The sequence below is a fragment of the Mchenga conophoros genome, linkage group LG10, assembly GCF_057382185.1.
Source record: "Mchenga conophoros isolate Kocher_MC1m ecotype Shallow Benthic linkage group LG10, M_conophoros_male_GT1.1, whole genome shotgun sequence".
Taxonomy (NCBI): Eukaryota; Metazoa; Chordata; class Actinopteri; order Cichliformes; family Cichlidae; genus Mchenga; species Mchenga conophoros.
This window is the reverse complement of record NC_140535.1, coordinates 3,809,585-3,825,566: the sequence shown is the minus strand read 5'-3', so window position 1 is coordinate 3,825,566 and position 15,982 is coordinate 3,809,585. Positions and strand designations below refer to the sequence as shown.

Genomic DNA, 15,982 nt, shown 5'->3' with positions numbered 1-15,982 from the left:
GTCTTTTGTCAACTTCTAAGTTAGAAAAGTCATCTTAGAGCCGAGTCTGCCTGGGCTGACAAGCTACAATGACAAGCTGAAGCCCAGTGATGACTTTCCCCCATACCTTACCTTCTTCAAAGAACCAAAGAGAACCAAAAATTCCTTCCGAACATCCAATAAAAGAAAATTAAGAAAAGTCCAACCAAAACACAGCGGGGGCCTGTGCTATTCAAGATATCCTCATATTTATCTGGGTTAGCTTACCTTTATGCTTCATCCATCAGTGGTGAACCAGGGAAGGTTCGCCACAGCTGTAAGTTTCCTTGTGGCTCCCAGTGTGGTTTACTGGAGTCTCAACGTCTTAGAAATGGTTTGTAACCCTTGATCAATGCAAGAGAGATACATGCATAGTCATAGCTTGCTGTCTTCCCCATGAATGAGGTTAGTTCGGGAAACAATGGCACCTGGACTGATGTACGATATGGTCTGTCTTATTTTGGAAAAACCTCCAAATTGAATGAAAGCATGACTGAGGACCTGTCATTTTAGGAGCTTGGAAGAGCATTCTGTGCTCCCATTTGTCAGTTGTCATATGAGGCCAGTCTCCAATATCTGGCATGTCCTCTATCGGCCGTTTTTTCAGAACATACTCTGGCTACTGGTGTGGGATGAACTCATGGCAGACCTCTCATTTGCATAGCACGAACAAAATGCAGAAATAAACTGGACCGAGGACATAAACAGAGAGAAAAAGGAAAAAATAAATAAAACAATAACTAAGACAGAAAACTGAGATATTAGAGGGATTATATCATCAGTTCTTGTCCTGTCTTTGTGAGTGAATGTGGCGTTTTTAAGGTTACAGTAGTGTTGCTGGGTTTGATAAGATAAGATAAGATAAGATAAGATAAGATAAGATAAGATAAGATAAGATAAGATAAGATAAGATAAGATAAGACTTTATTGATCCCACAACGGGGAAATTTTTGCTCAGGTACAGATATCGGAAGGAAATACAAAAATACAAATAAGTACAATCAGTGAAAAAAGTAAGATAATACACTATATATAATGGTAGCACACACAGTATGTGAGTATGGTTGGAAATATGGAAGACATAAACTATATAGCTTGACATAACTATTGTACCACTACTATTCCTATTTATAGACATGTACACACACACATGTACACACTAAATATACATATACATACATATATACCTGCACATGTCCGTACACATGGAAGGTCCATTATGCATGAAGTGGTGACCGTGGATGTTCACAGTGTCCAGTGACTTATGACATCGTGAATGAGGAGTTATAGAGTCTAACTGCTGTTGGGATGAATGATCTGTGAAAGCGCTCCTTCCTGCAGCGAGGGTGTTTCAGTCTCTGACTAAAGGAGCTGCTCAGCCCACTCACATACTCATGCAGTGGGTGATGTGGGTTGTTCATGATGGATGTCAGCTTTACTAACACCCTCCTCTCGCCAACCACCTCCACAGACTCCAGGGGACGTCCCAGCACAGAGCTAGACCTCCGCACCAGTTTGTCATTATATTGAGCCTGTCATTATCACTCCTTATTACATAAATGAATCTTCTTCCTTTAAACTAGAGCATCTCTAGTTTGGTCATGTTAAATACTACTACAACTGTAATACTGTTATTATTACAGTTTCTGCCTTGAAAAGTGTGCCACAAGATGGTGCCAGAGCTCTCTGCAGACAGCAATGCAGGTCTATCACTCAATCAGCTGGCAGTGCAATGTTCACAACACTCAGGCCTGAGCGATAACACCACTGACTCTGTGTTATGATACCGATGACCGCTATTTGAAGCTGAGGAACATCCGATATGGAAATTTAGCATGCCTGACAACTGAAATGCCTTCTGCGAGGTTTGCAGACTATACATGTGTTCAGTGAGTACAGAGGTCTGCAGTGTGAGGAGCTGTCAGTCACATTCTCTGCCAGAGAAGACGTGATCATCTTCACACTGAATCTCGATGATAAAGCGCCTCCTTAACACACCGAGAACACAGCAGCTCTGTGTTATCTGTTCCAGCCGCTAATTCTGACACAAGTCTGTCCTCTCATTCAGTCGTTCACATCAGACGGAGCCGCAGTGCTGTACCCTCCGTCTCTGCACTGATGGATGAGCGTCTGACAGGCTGTAGTCTGAGAAGCAGCAGCAGTAACGCTGCGTGCAGGCACCAGTGAGCCTGTGAGGGACAGAAACATCTGTATATTCGAGCTTTCTACTCCTGCGGCGTGCTGCTCGGTGCGCGTGGCAGGACAGGAGGAGGTACACGCTCGCCTGGCTGCGTGGCGAGCCGTGGCCACCATCATTGTTGTGTGAGACTGTGAAATAAAGATGAATCAATACACTGCAGAGATACACTGTCTATAGAACATGCACATATAGGGATGTGACACACATGTGGACATATACATGTGTATGTGTGTCTTTAGTGCAGGAGTCTGTAGGAGTTTGCTGGCCTAAAACAAATGTTGTGATTTTATTCTCTTCTTGGTTGTTGCGGTCGTGGTTTTCACATCATTTTCAATCACAGGTCATTTTCCATCTTAGTAAAGCTGCCTTTTAGAGAGTGAAGCAGGAAAGAAAAGAATGGAAAAAATGAATGGATCAAATGGATTAAAATCAATTTTGTCGATTTATTTAAAAAAACAAAAATGGCCTCTATGAGGTGTCCCGTTCCTCCCTGGAGCTGCCTCAGTACCAGGCTGTATACATACATGAATAAAAGATTGCTTACTGCAGCACAGGAGAGGCAGGCCAGTGTTACGAACATCAAAGTGGAACAGTTGTTGCGCTTCGTGACATTTTGTAGTTTACCGTTTGAAGGATGCTATTTATTCTGAATGCTATATGCTCTGATTTCAATATGCAGAAGTGAAAATCTCACTTTGCCAGACTTTTTCAGGTCTGGCTCTGACCTGGTGATGGGACGCAGAAAGCCTTCATTTCCACACGTGTCTGCTCCACAGAGCCCAGGGTGGCTCATTTCGGTTTCTGAACTCAGGAGTGCCACTCAAGCAGAAACTGCCTAAGGCTTTAGGAATGAAATGAAATACAAAATGAGATGCTATAATGTTGTTTTATTGTGTTCTTTATATCACAGTGTGAAAAAAGGCTTGTTCAGTAGAACCAAATTAAAAAATAAATAATAATAATAATAAAAGTCATTTATTTTTATTTATGTATTTGTATTATACCTGCTAGCAGCTTTGTAAGGCTGTGTACTGACAGTGTTCAGCAGGTATAATAATGTTGGCAGACATTTGTTTGCGTCTGATGTGTGTCATTAGACTTCTTTTCTCCATTTTTGCTTTATTCTTCTAATGCACTGTATTTTAGGTGAGACAATATTTCTTACTCTTTAATATCTATTTGATACGGAAAGATATATCTACTGTATATATAGCATTTATGTTCAGTGTTGTTTAGCCTGTGGAATAAACAACACTAGATAACAAAAGCAGTGCTGTTTAAGAGCTGTTAGCTGCTCCGCCAGAGATACAATATCACTCAGTGCCTTCATTTTAAATAAAACTGTTTGAGGCCCAAAGAGGTCAGTGTAGCTGATATTTCATATGAAAGCAGGAAGCTCCATGTCTGAAAAAATAAATAGAAATCTGAGAAGTAGAACTTTGTTTTTCTCCCTGCCTCATTAATCATCCTAATCACCACACAACCCCTCTGATTTACCCCGTGATCCGGAAATGGCACTAAACTACCTGTAAACATGGCTGCAGCGGCGATGTGCCCCTCACACACTGACACAACAGTACTAACAGTCTACTATGTGTCTCATGTGAAAGTCTCAGGTTTTCATGATGCTGGTGCTCTGTTGAAAGTTCATGAACATGGATAACTTCAAAATCTTAGCAGCTGTGTGTTTTTTAAGCTAATTCACTGAGTATAATAAATGTCAACCATTTGCTTGCACCACAGGAAAACTCAGGGATCACTAAAGTTAGTATGAGTTATACTCCGGGGAAGCTGTGGGGAGGCACGCTGAAAGCACTGCTGCAAAAGTGGCACAAAGAAAGATTTGAAACTGTGTCTTCCAGTGATTGTGGCAATAATTATATTATTTACAGGAGTTTTGTAATCCCGCTCCTTAAGGGGGAAATAACTGTGTAAATGAAAATAATAATAAAAATAAATAAAAAGAGTCTGAGCAGTCACTTTGGAAACAATACACAAAAACTGAAAACCATCAGAAAACTCCAAAACAAACTTTTTCAGAAGAAAATGTTGTGTTGTTTACTCTGCTGCATTTATTTGATCGCCTGACTTCTTTTTTAAAAAATCATAATTTTTGCTTGTTAGAAACTGTGCCTCATTTTAATTTATCCATCAGTGTGTTTTACACGAGTAAAGCTGAAAGATGGTAATTTAGGTTCGTTTTCATGCAAAGGAAATTCCACCTTGTCAATTGTGATCATTGGATGTCCTTTCAATCATAATATTAGATTTTTTTAAAATATCGTAAATTATAGTTTGTTTGTTTGTGCACTGTGTATCTTCTGTGGAAATGAGCCGCCTGAATTGCTGCATCATCGCTTGATATTACTCAGTCCTCCTACCACTATAAAGTGGGTGGATTCATCATCTGAGCATAGATGCTCATGAATATAGTTTTGCAAACGAAGAGTTTGTGTGTTTTCGACCTCATTAGCAACATCTGAGAATTTTTTAACCCCTCAGTCTGAGTGTGAGAATCCCCGAGGCCACTTCCACAGACACAGTCAGAGGATTGTGATCGCATGCACAAGCATGTTTGTGTGACTCATCATCACAAATCAAAGTTGCGTTTGCGCTGAGCGGGCCTCGGATTCCCAGGCTCAGCTTTTCCGACCCGTGACCCGATCAGCATCGTGCACATGCAGAGGAGTGCTGCGCACGAAGCGACGTAACTTCACCCGTGACTGAGGAGATGGCCGGTCGGAATAAAGGCTGCTGTGAGGCTGCAGTGACGCGGCGATTGCAGCTGTGTGTAAAGTAAGCTCCTTCACATGTGCGCTTGATTAGGGAGTTCATGTTTTACAGCGAGCCAAACATAGAAATGTAAACCACAAATGACAAATCCAGAAAGCTCAATGCGCTCGTGTTTTTGTCTCTTTTCATGTCAGGAAAAAAAGCAGAGAGAGAGAGACAGAGGTCATGCAGTTCTTTGGGTTTATTTTAGGTGGATGTATCACTTCGCTCCCCCCACTTACCATATTTCATAGTTGCTGACACTCGGGAGGCGCAATCGACATGTATGACTGAAACTCATTTCCCATGAAGCATTTATGACCCCAAAGCACGAAGCTCTGATTTACTACTTAACCCTTAAGACCTGAATGCAGCATCTCTGCCGAGAAGGGAATCTTTTTACCTGTGCTGGTTTTCATGGTTTATTAATAAAGAACCAGAGATTTATTTTACCCTAAAATTCGACTTAATAAGTGAATCATTAACAAAATAATATTGTTTTTCCAAGATGATGTTATGGCTTTTTTGTTAAGTGCATTTATGTGTGTGCTGTTTCACACACTCAAAAGATGTTAAAATGATAAAAAAAAAAAAAAAAAACATCATCAGCAAATGAATCTAAAATGATCAATAAATGTGTTTCAAACCTTGGAGGGCCACTTACCGTGCCAGATCTCTTCCTGAGCTTCCAGCTGCAGCTGCTGGCTTTCATCAGCCAGTAGAGTTTGTCCAGAGTATAAATGAGCACTTCATTACTACATGAAGTACAAACTGGTAAATGTCACTGAACACATATATTAGTGTTTTTCTTTAACATCACTCACTATCTGTATGAGTTACATCTGCCTTCAAACGCACTGAGCAAGTTCTGAAACATAAGAATGCAGGAGAGGGCGGCTCCTCTGTGTACCCTGCAGTACCTGCCTAACACGCTCTGCCTCCCACCCAACATGTGCGGTCTTTGTTCGGTACCGAACACGTTTGATCCCGACGCTGCGTTCCACTGATTTGTTAACAATGATCAAAGATCTAAAGCAGGCCTCGTCCTCGCGTCTTTGATCATAAATTCATCAATTCAAGCTCTTTACAGCACGTTCCCATATCAGCCCTGATGTGGGACAAGATTAAACTCTCTGTTACACTGCTTACTACCATCTTCTGTCTTCATGGAAAATATTACATTTATTTGGCACCATCGACTCTTCACTCAGCTTTATTTCTTTTAATGAAAATTTTAAAAAGACTTCTTTTTAGTTCCTACTGAAATTCTGAATTCCTACTGCGAAATCCTGCAGTGCAATTTCAGAGAGTAAGCAACAATAGTGTTGCTTACAAAGAAAACAATTTCATTGGAAATTCTAGGAGCTGGGATGTGATTATGTCTGCAGAAAAATAACTAAATAAGCTCTGTGTGTAATTTTAGCATTAAGTTCTAGTGAAACTCGTGAAATTAATACATGAACTCTTAAAATAGACATTTGACACACTGGATACTAAACGATGCACTTATGTAACAAAAAAAAGGCTTTACTAACTAACATTCTTTCACGTTTCTATTGTGTGTTTAACTCAAAGCACGTTTGATCAGTCATCATATGTTCATTAGACCTGGAATCTATTAAACATTTGCGCGTCTTAACTCGGCTCTGAATGCTTGGTTTTCCTTAAAGTGCTGAAACTTTAAAACCAAAGTCGGCACGAGTGGAAAAAAGACTAACGTTCACACACTTCCTTCATGTTAATGAGTCCTGATTTAATCTTGGTGCCAGTGTTTAACTCCCAGGATCAGGGAGGAGATGCAGAAACACTTAGAGAGTGCTGGCGTGTGTAACAAAAGCCATAGAATATCTGACAACAGCTTTATAACAAAATTAGTCATGGCTAAGCAGAAAGCATGTAATCCAGTTAGAACAGCTTTTGCCACGAGCTCTTTTATTTTGAAAATGCACTTCACAAATTAAATCACTGCGCTGTCATCAAGTATCTGTCAGTAATGCGAGCTCCTCATCAGATACACCTTTAGAGCTGGTCCGTGCTCCTCGCCGCGCTCAGCCGTACCTCTGCAGGCCCGGAGCGCTTCGGAAAGACGAGTTCAGGCGGAACGTTTCTGCTCGGAGTTACGGCTGCAGGATGATGGGAGCCGATGTGACTCGCAGCCAACGGTGGCCCGGGCCGAGCTCCGTGCTTTGTTCCCAGATCGAGGGGTTAATGGCTTTCCGTACTGGGCGGTGAGGGAGGAGAGGCGCAGCTTTTTTCAGGCATTCTCTGTCGGAAAATTAGGATGCAGCCTCTGTTGTCATAGCCAGGGAGCTGTCTGCCACTTTCCCAGCAGCCCTTGGGCCTGTGACAGGGAGATGGATGATATCTGCAGCCTGGCCGCACTGCTCCCCAAACACACACACACAGTTTGTCTCTGTTTCACACACACACAAACACCTATGCATGCACACACACACACTCTCTTTCTTGCACTTTTTTCCTTCCTTATTCTCATATTGTTGGCTTCTCTGACACACACGTACAGAGTGCGACTGTTTGTGTAGTACGCCCCTCTATTTGCTGCCTTTGGCAACAAAACCAATATCCTACATATCACGGGGAATCAAAATCGCACAAGTGAAAACAATGAAACTGTTTTGAGGGAAACTGCAGGATTCCTCCGCTGTTTGCTTACATGGAGTAAAAATATTATATTTCGAAATAACCGAACACACGCAGCATAATCAACAGAGGTGTTTATTAAAATCAGCAGAAAGAGCAGACGCTCCAACATCTACATTTAATGCTCGTGAATTCATGAATTGTTCAAACTGTGTACAGAGAAGTGCGGGATATTTCATTAACGAGGAAAATTGCGTGGATGTGCTTTGCAAACGATGACTTAACTTGCACGGCTCAGCTCACAGCAGTAGACGCTTTAATTAAAGAAGCTGGATTTGGATTGCAGCAGTGTATACAAGTCCATGCCCCATCCCACCACCTTCGTCTTCTCCTTTCCTCCACGCCGTTCCGTTCTCATTGTCCTTACCTGCTATCCCACTCTCCACCGTGCTGCTGATGTTCCTGCAGTTGGGATGGAATCCAGTGGCCATGTCACCTGAGCGACAGCCGGTGCATACTAATGAGGAGCCGAGGGGGCGCGGGGCTCGAGTCTGCTCTTCTCAAACTGGCAGGATTAAAAAAAAAAAGACAGGGGAAAAAAAAAGTCTCCTTCACCACTTCACTTTAAATCCCCCCCTTCCCCCTTTTCTCCACACCTTTCTTCCTCCTCTTCCCTCTCATCACTTTGGAATAACAGAGAGAATGGGAGCTGTAAGAGGCAGACGAGGGTAGAAAAACAAGGAGAGGAGAAGGGACAAACAAGGCGCTGCAAGCAGAGGACAGAAGTGAGGGAAATGGTGACATGGGAGAGGGACGGGTGGAGAGGAAAGGAGAATGAGAGCCGGTAGGGAGCAGGGAGTAAAGGGAAACATCCATCACTGTTTTAAGTGACTGCAGTGGGACGGAGCTGAGTAAAAGGTCGCCTGGTCTCTTCCTGAGCAGAGTGGGCACCTGGGCAGAGCTGAGCGCCTTCCAAATGACTCCGGGCTAATTATCTCGCGCAGGCCGTCTGTTACGGCGGTCTGACACTTTTACTGACTCACTCGTCTACTGCAAGCAAAACAAGGCAGTCACACAACTGAACTCTCATCTGCTGCTGTCTGCTGGCATAATGGATCAGACTGAATAAGACTAGAAAAGTAAGGATTTTGTTGATGGTGTTGCAGATGCAAGTGGTATCTGTCTTACCTTAAAGCATGGAGAATGGCAGACAATTGCCGGGGCTCCTAGACGAGGAGAGATAATGATAGCAATTTAGCATAAATGTAGGAACACAGAAACTCCACCAACCTTCTTTTACACAAGAGAATCTGTGAAACGTTAAGCCTTTTGTACTGAAAGATACAAATCCATCCATGCAAACTCTGAAGAAACACAGTTTTATTATCTAAGGATCCACCTGCTCAGGGGATCAGTGGATACACTTGAGGACACACGAGGAATTCCGAGTCATGGCCTGTTTCAGCATGAACAGAAAGCACGCTGAACATGTGTCTGCTGGAGCTACAGGCGTAGGCTTAACTGAATCTTTAGCTACAAAAGCAACGACGTGGCTACAGAAGCAGGAGTTCCAGTAAGTGTAAACTCAAACTGGACATCAGTGCCAAAGTTACCACAGCCCAAATGTCTGGCAGCCAAGGGGTTAAAAACATTTAGCCTGCGGTGACAATGCCGGCTAGCTATAGGTCACATTCAAGTCCCAGCCACTGGACAGCCAGCCGGCAAGACAGAGCGTAATTATCCCAGCCAGTTACAGTTCAATAACTCCATCAAGCCGCTAGCCAGATACCAGGTTTCCCTGGCAACGCCTCCGAAGTGAATCGCAGATCAGAGAGAGAGAGAGAGAGAATGGCGAGAAAACACGGGACCCGAGCAGGGAGCAGGGCCAGGAGACACCCTCGAATACTGTGGACCTGCGCACAGCACAAACACTCGCAACCAACCAGGTCTGCGAGCATTCCAGTTGGCTAAGCCGAGACCTCTGCTCCCTCGGAGCTTTGTTGTTTGCTTTTTAATCATCGGCCCCACTTTTCCACAATCCTGCTCCGTGCCCACGGGCCCGCCGCGAAAATCCTCGAGTCTCAGCACAGATCGCTTGTCCTTTCAACAGACAGCCGCACCTCCCACAGCACTTACTATAATCTGTAATAGTTAATGGAGTTTATCTCCCGTCGCCCTGAGAATAATAAAGAAACTTTTGTGCTTTCCATGCATGAGGATAATTACATTACAAGTGGCACTATGATTTATACTCCTTGATTGAATTAAAAACAAAATTGAATAGGCTGTGTACAAAAATGTGTGTATTTCTCCATTATTTGTGTGTGTCGCTTTGTCGCTAATGCACTTCTACGTGTGTGCGTTTAGGTGACTGTCTGGCCTCCTGCCGCAGTGTCTGGAAACTCAGACACTCCCCCCCTCCATTCTGTACTGCCCCACTATCGGGCATACCTGATACCCCCCACCCCCAAACACACACACCTACACACTGACCACCACCACCTGCGCCTCCTCCCCACCCTGCTGCGATAAGAGATCCTCCAACAGGAAAGCCTGACAATCGAAAACAACCAAAAATCAAAAACAAGCCATCTAATTCACAAAATCCACCTGATTTCCATGTCGCTCCAGCCCAAATCCTAACGTGCCGAATAAATGTTAATCTGGCCTTATTGCTTTTAAAGCTGAGCGACGCGGCGGCGGAGTGTGTTACATGACCACCTCTGAACAATGGAGCGTAATCTCTCACACACACTCGGGCCATCAGCTGGAGTCTTTAGTTTATCTCCACCTATTCAAGGTCTGGATCAATGTTTCCTGCAGGAGCTTGAAGACTTGGCGAGAACAGAAACCTCATACCGACAGCTGTTTGTTTAACACGAGTGCAGATAAAAGCGCATCGCAACATATTAATATACGAGATCTGCTGATCCGTGCAGCAATTTCAATTATTTCGCTTTAATCAGTCCAAACATAATATTTAACATCCTGTGTCTAAACCGGCACCAGGAAAAGTCTTTTGATTGGCTTGGCATAAACACGGTGCATAAACGTTTTGTTTTTTTTAAAACAGAAACAGAAAAGAAAAGCTAATATTGCCCCTCGCTGTTAGATAGTGCAACCTTGACAGACAATTTCAGATCTACTATAACTGCAACCTGATTAAGAGTTCATTAAAAAAAAGTTTTAACAATTTGAATCAGCTCTTATTTTAAATTAACCCATTTTTTTAAAGTCACACTTTATACACTTCAATAATAAGTAATAACAAAACTGACACTGACAGAATAAAAGACTTTTAATGAGGAACATATTAATCCCAAAGTGTCAATGTTTTCCCTCAGCACAATGCCTACAGGCTTGGATCTGTTCACTTTCAATAAAATCACGACTTTTACAGCGTTAAAGCTTTAGCAGCATTTTCCTGAACGACACTTCCTGCCTTCGCTGCTACGTCCGATGCAGTGTGTGATGTGTGATGGCAGAATCGAGATCAATTTAGCGGTAGCTCATTGAGAACTAGTTTGACTTTGAACAAAGTTTGTATTCCCCATTGAGCGCAGTTACAAACCAGCTGGGAGCTGATTTTTACGGGGTGATATTTATTGGATCCTTGGTGGATTGCTCTGAGCGTGCTGCTTTGTTACTGTTGGAGGGGGGTGGGGGGGTGGTTGTTTCATCAGTGGGCTCGGGTGCTGCCAGACTTTGCTGCGTGTCAGACAGACCCTAATAAAACTGTCTGGCTGTTTTGTGGGCACCAGCTCCGCTCTGCCTGTGCTGCGTCTGACTGCTCAGCACTTGTCGCACTGTGCCTGGCTGTTTGGTATTCATGGGGCATGGCTCTCCTTCAGCTGTTGCTGGGGGCTCTGTGGCATAGGCACAGACTATTAGTTGGCATCGGCATTGTTCGCTATGAAACCAAATAGGGAGACGAGAAAAAAAAAACATAATTAGGGAGAGAGAAAGACTGGAGACTGGGAGAGAGTTGGAGAGGAGGGCATTAGAGAGAAAATCAATTGTTTTGAACTGTATTCCTAATACGAGTAATTTAGCAGAAATTAGGTTTTCAGAAAAGCATGCCGTCTTGGGAAAAACTGAAAGTTTAAAAACCAGGTCAAGCTGTAATTGTAAATGAATTCACACCTTTCTCTGGCACAAAAGGAAAAGAACCGATTTTTTTTTTTTATGCAGACCTAATTTATTGTAATTGCACTTCTATAGTCATGTTTATAAGAGACGGGTCCAGTGTTTTCATTTTCTATTCAGCATTCAATCTTGTCCTTTTCTCTTTAAGAGCCTGTCTTAATGAATTACGATGTCTGTCTGCGCTGAGCTACGCCTCCCGTTTAAATATTGATTGAGATCATTAACCAATTTGGTCGTTTCATCTCACCACAATCGCAGATTTCAACAGAAATATTCAGATGAAGAGAGCAACTCGGTTTCTGTTGACCCGATTCCACATTTTCAAAGCGTGGCCATAGGTTTTTATTTCACATACTGCATGGTATCTTTCTTTATTTCCCCTGATTTGAACAATCGGGACCTTTCAAAATCAATTAAATATAGAAAGATATAAAGTCATTAGAGTATTTTTTGTTTATGTATCTGGTTTATGTGCATACTTCTAACTAAAAAAAAAAAAAAAAAAGTAGAAGTGAATTATAATTAGAAGAATTATTTTGAGGCTAATGTAGAAAATTTATATTCTAACAGTAAAATATTTGAAGACTTTCTGACATCTGGCTGAGAAATGTATCAATTGATGAAGCAGATAAGTGAAATTATCAACTATGAAAAATGTAAAGAAAAAAATGTTTTTGAACTTGTGTGTTTTAGCTCTCCAGTGCTCACAGCAGCAGCAGATGTGGCATTAGTCCTTTTGCTCCTATAGCGTCTAGACTTATCAATTTCAGAGTGACTGCTCTGGTAATGGAGGATCAGATATATTGGCTGTGTGGAGGTGGTGACAGGGGTTAATCAACATGAGCCTGGGGTGTGGTGGTTTGGACTGGTTGGTGTCCTGTCATTTCTAATCAGATCATGTGTTACTAGAATTGTATTCAAACACAGATGTTGACACAAAGAGAGATTACGGTGCCGGTTGACAGCCCAGTGCAGAATCGATGGGTATTTTTCGCTTTAATGGCGGCGGTACTGGCGCCATTACGAAAGGCGTCCTTCATGATTTTGGGGGGAAAAACAAACAAAAAAATTTCAAACAAGCGCAGCCCTGCAGATGCAGTCGCATCAGTGCTGCAGTTTTCCTTAACGGGTTCATATACGATGTCACGGAGGAGCCAACAGAACATAAACCCTTCACATATGTGCTTTTTTTTTTTTACTGCGCTAAGCTATTTCCTTTCTGTGTGTTAGCCATTCTCTGCACCGTCCCATCCATACATGCATTTTTAAAAGAAAATCAGCCGCTGATTCTTTCCGATTCCATGTGAAACATTCGGCAGAAAGTCGATTGTGCCGTCCGCCCGCGTCCCAAGAGCCTAACCCGTGATTTTTCATCAAGAGAGCTCACAAGTTAGGGTCTCAGGGAGCAGGTGAAGTACGACAGAGTCTACAGAGGAGCCGCAGTCAGCTGCAGGGCACTGACACCTTTCTTTCTCTCTTACTCACTCACACACAAATGCACACACACACTCACACACACACACTGTCTCTTCGTCAACCAGTGCCACTTAAACGTACCAAATTTCTATCAAAAGGCACCAAAAGCTACAAAGTGTCTATAGTTTAAATATAGTTGAAACTATAGGCACAGGCTGCAATTAAAAAACAAAGTAGCTCTGCACAGATATATGCTCCAGCGTTCCTCCGTTCTTCCACTGCGGACAACTTTTTTTTTCTCGACGGCTTGGTTTGATTCCTGTGCACACAAAGACCTGCAAAGGTAGACAGATTTTCAGGCATATGTTTAAATACACTAAAAAACAACAAAGCAGCAGACAGCAGCAGTGGCAGCAGTAGGCTGCAGAGATGACAAAGAAAGACAAAGCAGGGATTTCGCCGGAGACGGCCAGACCTAAATGATCTTCGTGGCAGTGCCCAGACAGAAGCAGAAGCAGAGGCTCAGACAAACAGACAAGCCTGCACTGCCTGCTCTGTGCTAACTAGCCTTTGTGCTGAGGAAGGAAAAGCCCCCTAGCCAAGCAGCTGGGCTCGCCTTTGTCCTAAAGAGCATCAGCTGATCATCAGTCTAAATTTCTCGCTTCCAGGGTGGCGGGACCAGGACCTGGCTGGCAGACTCTGCTCGACTGATGGATGCAGAGAGCCACCAGCAGCAGCCTCACCCTCTGGCTTTCCATCACAGCAGCCCCTACGGATAGGTACGGTTAGACACTGAATCCAAAAAAATAAAAAACGCACGGCACTTTGAGCTGCTCAGCATTACACAGAATGCGGGTAAATTTCCAGAAAAATCATCTTTTCACAAAAGCAGTACGAACGAGAGAAGGGCGGGTTCGTCTTCAGCACAGGTACCGAAACTTGCCTCCCTTCCCATATTTCACTTTCCACTGCTGACTGCAATACCCTCGACACCAGACTCTACCACCTACCAGCCCAACTCTGCCGCCACAGCAGCAAGCTTGGCGATAAGTTATCAGTGTCAGAAGGCACGGCGCTTCAGCGAGACAATTAACTGGAAAGCAGCTCCAGCCCGGCCGGAGCCAAACAGTCACAATCCAGACCTTAGCTGCACTTAAAAATGCCAAACTGCAGTAAATGCTAAAGCAATACTGAAAACATTCCCATATCGTTTTCACCGGTCGTGTACCCAAACACACCAGTGAATGCCCCCCCCCCACTCCCCCCGCCCCCCCCCCCCTCCTCCCAATCATCCCACAACTCCTCCTCCTCAGACCAGGAGAAGAAAAAAAAGCAGCCGGATAGATGTCTCTGACTGTCTCCTTCTCTCTGGGGAACGCCAGGCAAAGTGGAGGCTTCCGGAAATGAATGCGCCGCGCCACCCGACGCGTTGCCTCGCATGCTCACTCTTCTGTCTGCCACCGACTACGCCTTTTGTTATCCGCCTCTGAGCTGAGGATGATGAAGAACAGAACGAGGGGGGGGGGAAAAAAGGGCAGTGGCAGAAGAAAGGAGGGGGAGACGGTGGGGGGCGGCCCGGGTGCCGGTAAAGGCTGAGGTGTCCGCGGGAAGCTGCAGCCAGACGCAGGTCAGTGAGGTGGGACGTCTCCGCCACCCCACCCCTCACCCCCACCCACTACTCCCCAGCACACAGCATCCCTCCTTTCCAATTGCATTGTCAGCTCCATCTCAGCATCTCAACCCCCACCCCTCCACAGCACCAATACCACCACCAGAACTATTCATTCTCCTCCTACCTGCTCATGACGATGGGACATCAGCCATGTCGTGACACTGTTATCTACACCCTCTACTTTTATTTTTCTTCCCTGTCTTCTTCTCTCTCGTACCCATCGCAGGTCCGACGCGTCACGCTGCCGTTGCCAAACAAACAACGGGATATAAAAAAATTAAAATGAGAAACCCCAAAACATTTGCTCCCTCTAGCTGCCGCTGCCGCCGGAACCCGCTACTTTGCTTTCACTCATCCCCCTCCCCCATCTGACCCTTGCACCCCAAGCCCTACCTTCTATTACTATCTCCACCCCACCCCCTCCCACCACCCATCCCCTCCCATCACTCCAGGTCTGTACCTGTCTGCTTGTCTGTTTCTCCCTGTCTGCAGCTGCTTGCCCAAAGTGAGATACTGCAGCAGGAGTCTGCAGCGACAGCCCTCGCTCTTTCTCTCCCCCCCCTCTCTCTCTCTCTCTCTCTCTCTCACACACACACACACCCTCCATCCAGCCTTTGCTGGTGAACACGTTCCTCCCTGTGCTGATCAATTTCTTCTCTTTTTCAGCAGCACACACACACACACACACGCGTGCACACTGCAGTGGACTGGTTGGCCGTGGTGGAGGATGCACTGTAGCTATCCCACTGTCTTGTAGCATCGGTGCAGCTGGTACAGTCACATCCAAACACAAAATTACCATCTCAGACAGAGAGCACACAAATGGCATTGCACACACACAACATAGGCAGCAACAAACTAACAAGACCCCCACACCCCAAAAACCAGACAGAGAACAGTGAGACAGAGTGACACTCCAGCTGCTTTGCTTAGCTCTCTCTCACACACACACACACACACACACACACACACACACACACACACACACACACACACACACACACACACACACAGCAATGTGGTCAGCACAAGCACGAACACAAACTGTCACTGTCACAATATTGTGACCGAGGCTTGACAGCAGCGAGCGGCAGCATAAGGCACACGGCTGTTTGAGTCAGACACAAAAGCAAATATCTGGTCCAAGAATTTCCTCA

The 15,982-nt window shown here is 44.3% G+C and overlaps 1 long non-coding RNA gene across 2 annotated transcripts in view; it reads right to left on the bottom strand.

Annotated features, from left to right (window-relative positions):
* Positions 1–7,710: 7,710 nt before the first annotated feature.
* The window catches only part of LOC146565236 (uncharacterized), a 44,365-nt gene continuing 36,093 nt past the window's right edge, over positions 7,711–15,982 (bottom strand). The window contains exons 3-4 of one of the 2 annotated variants that reach the window (XR_014894061.1): positions 8,780–8,817; positions 7,711–8,156 (exon numbers count right to left, since the gene is read on the bottom strand). This is a non-coding gene — a long non-coding RNA (uncharacterized LOC146565236). Of the gene's footprint in view, positions 8,818–15,982 lie in introns of both variants that reach the window. The other variant, XR_014894060.1, reaches the window with a different exon arrangement.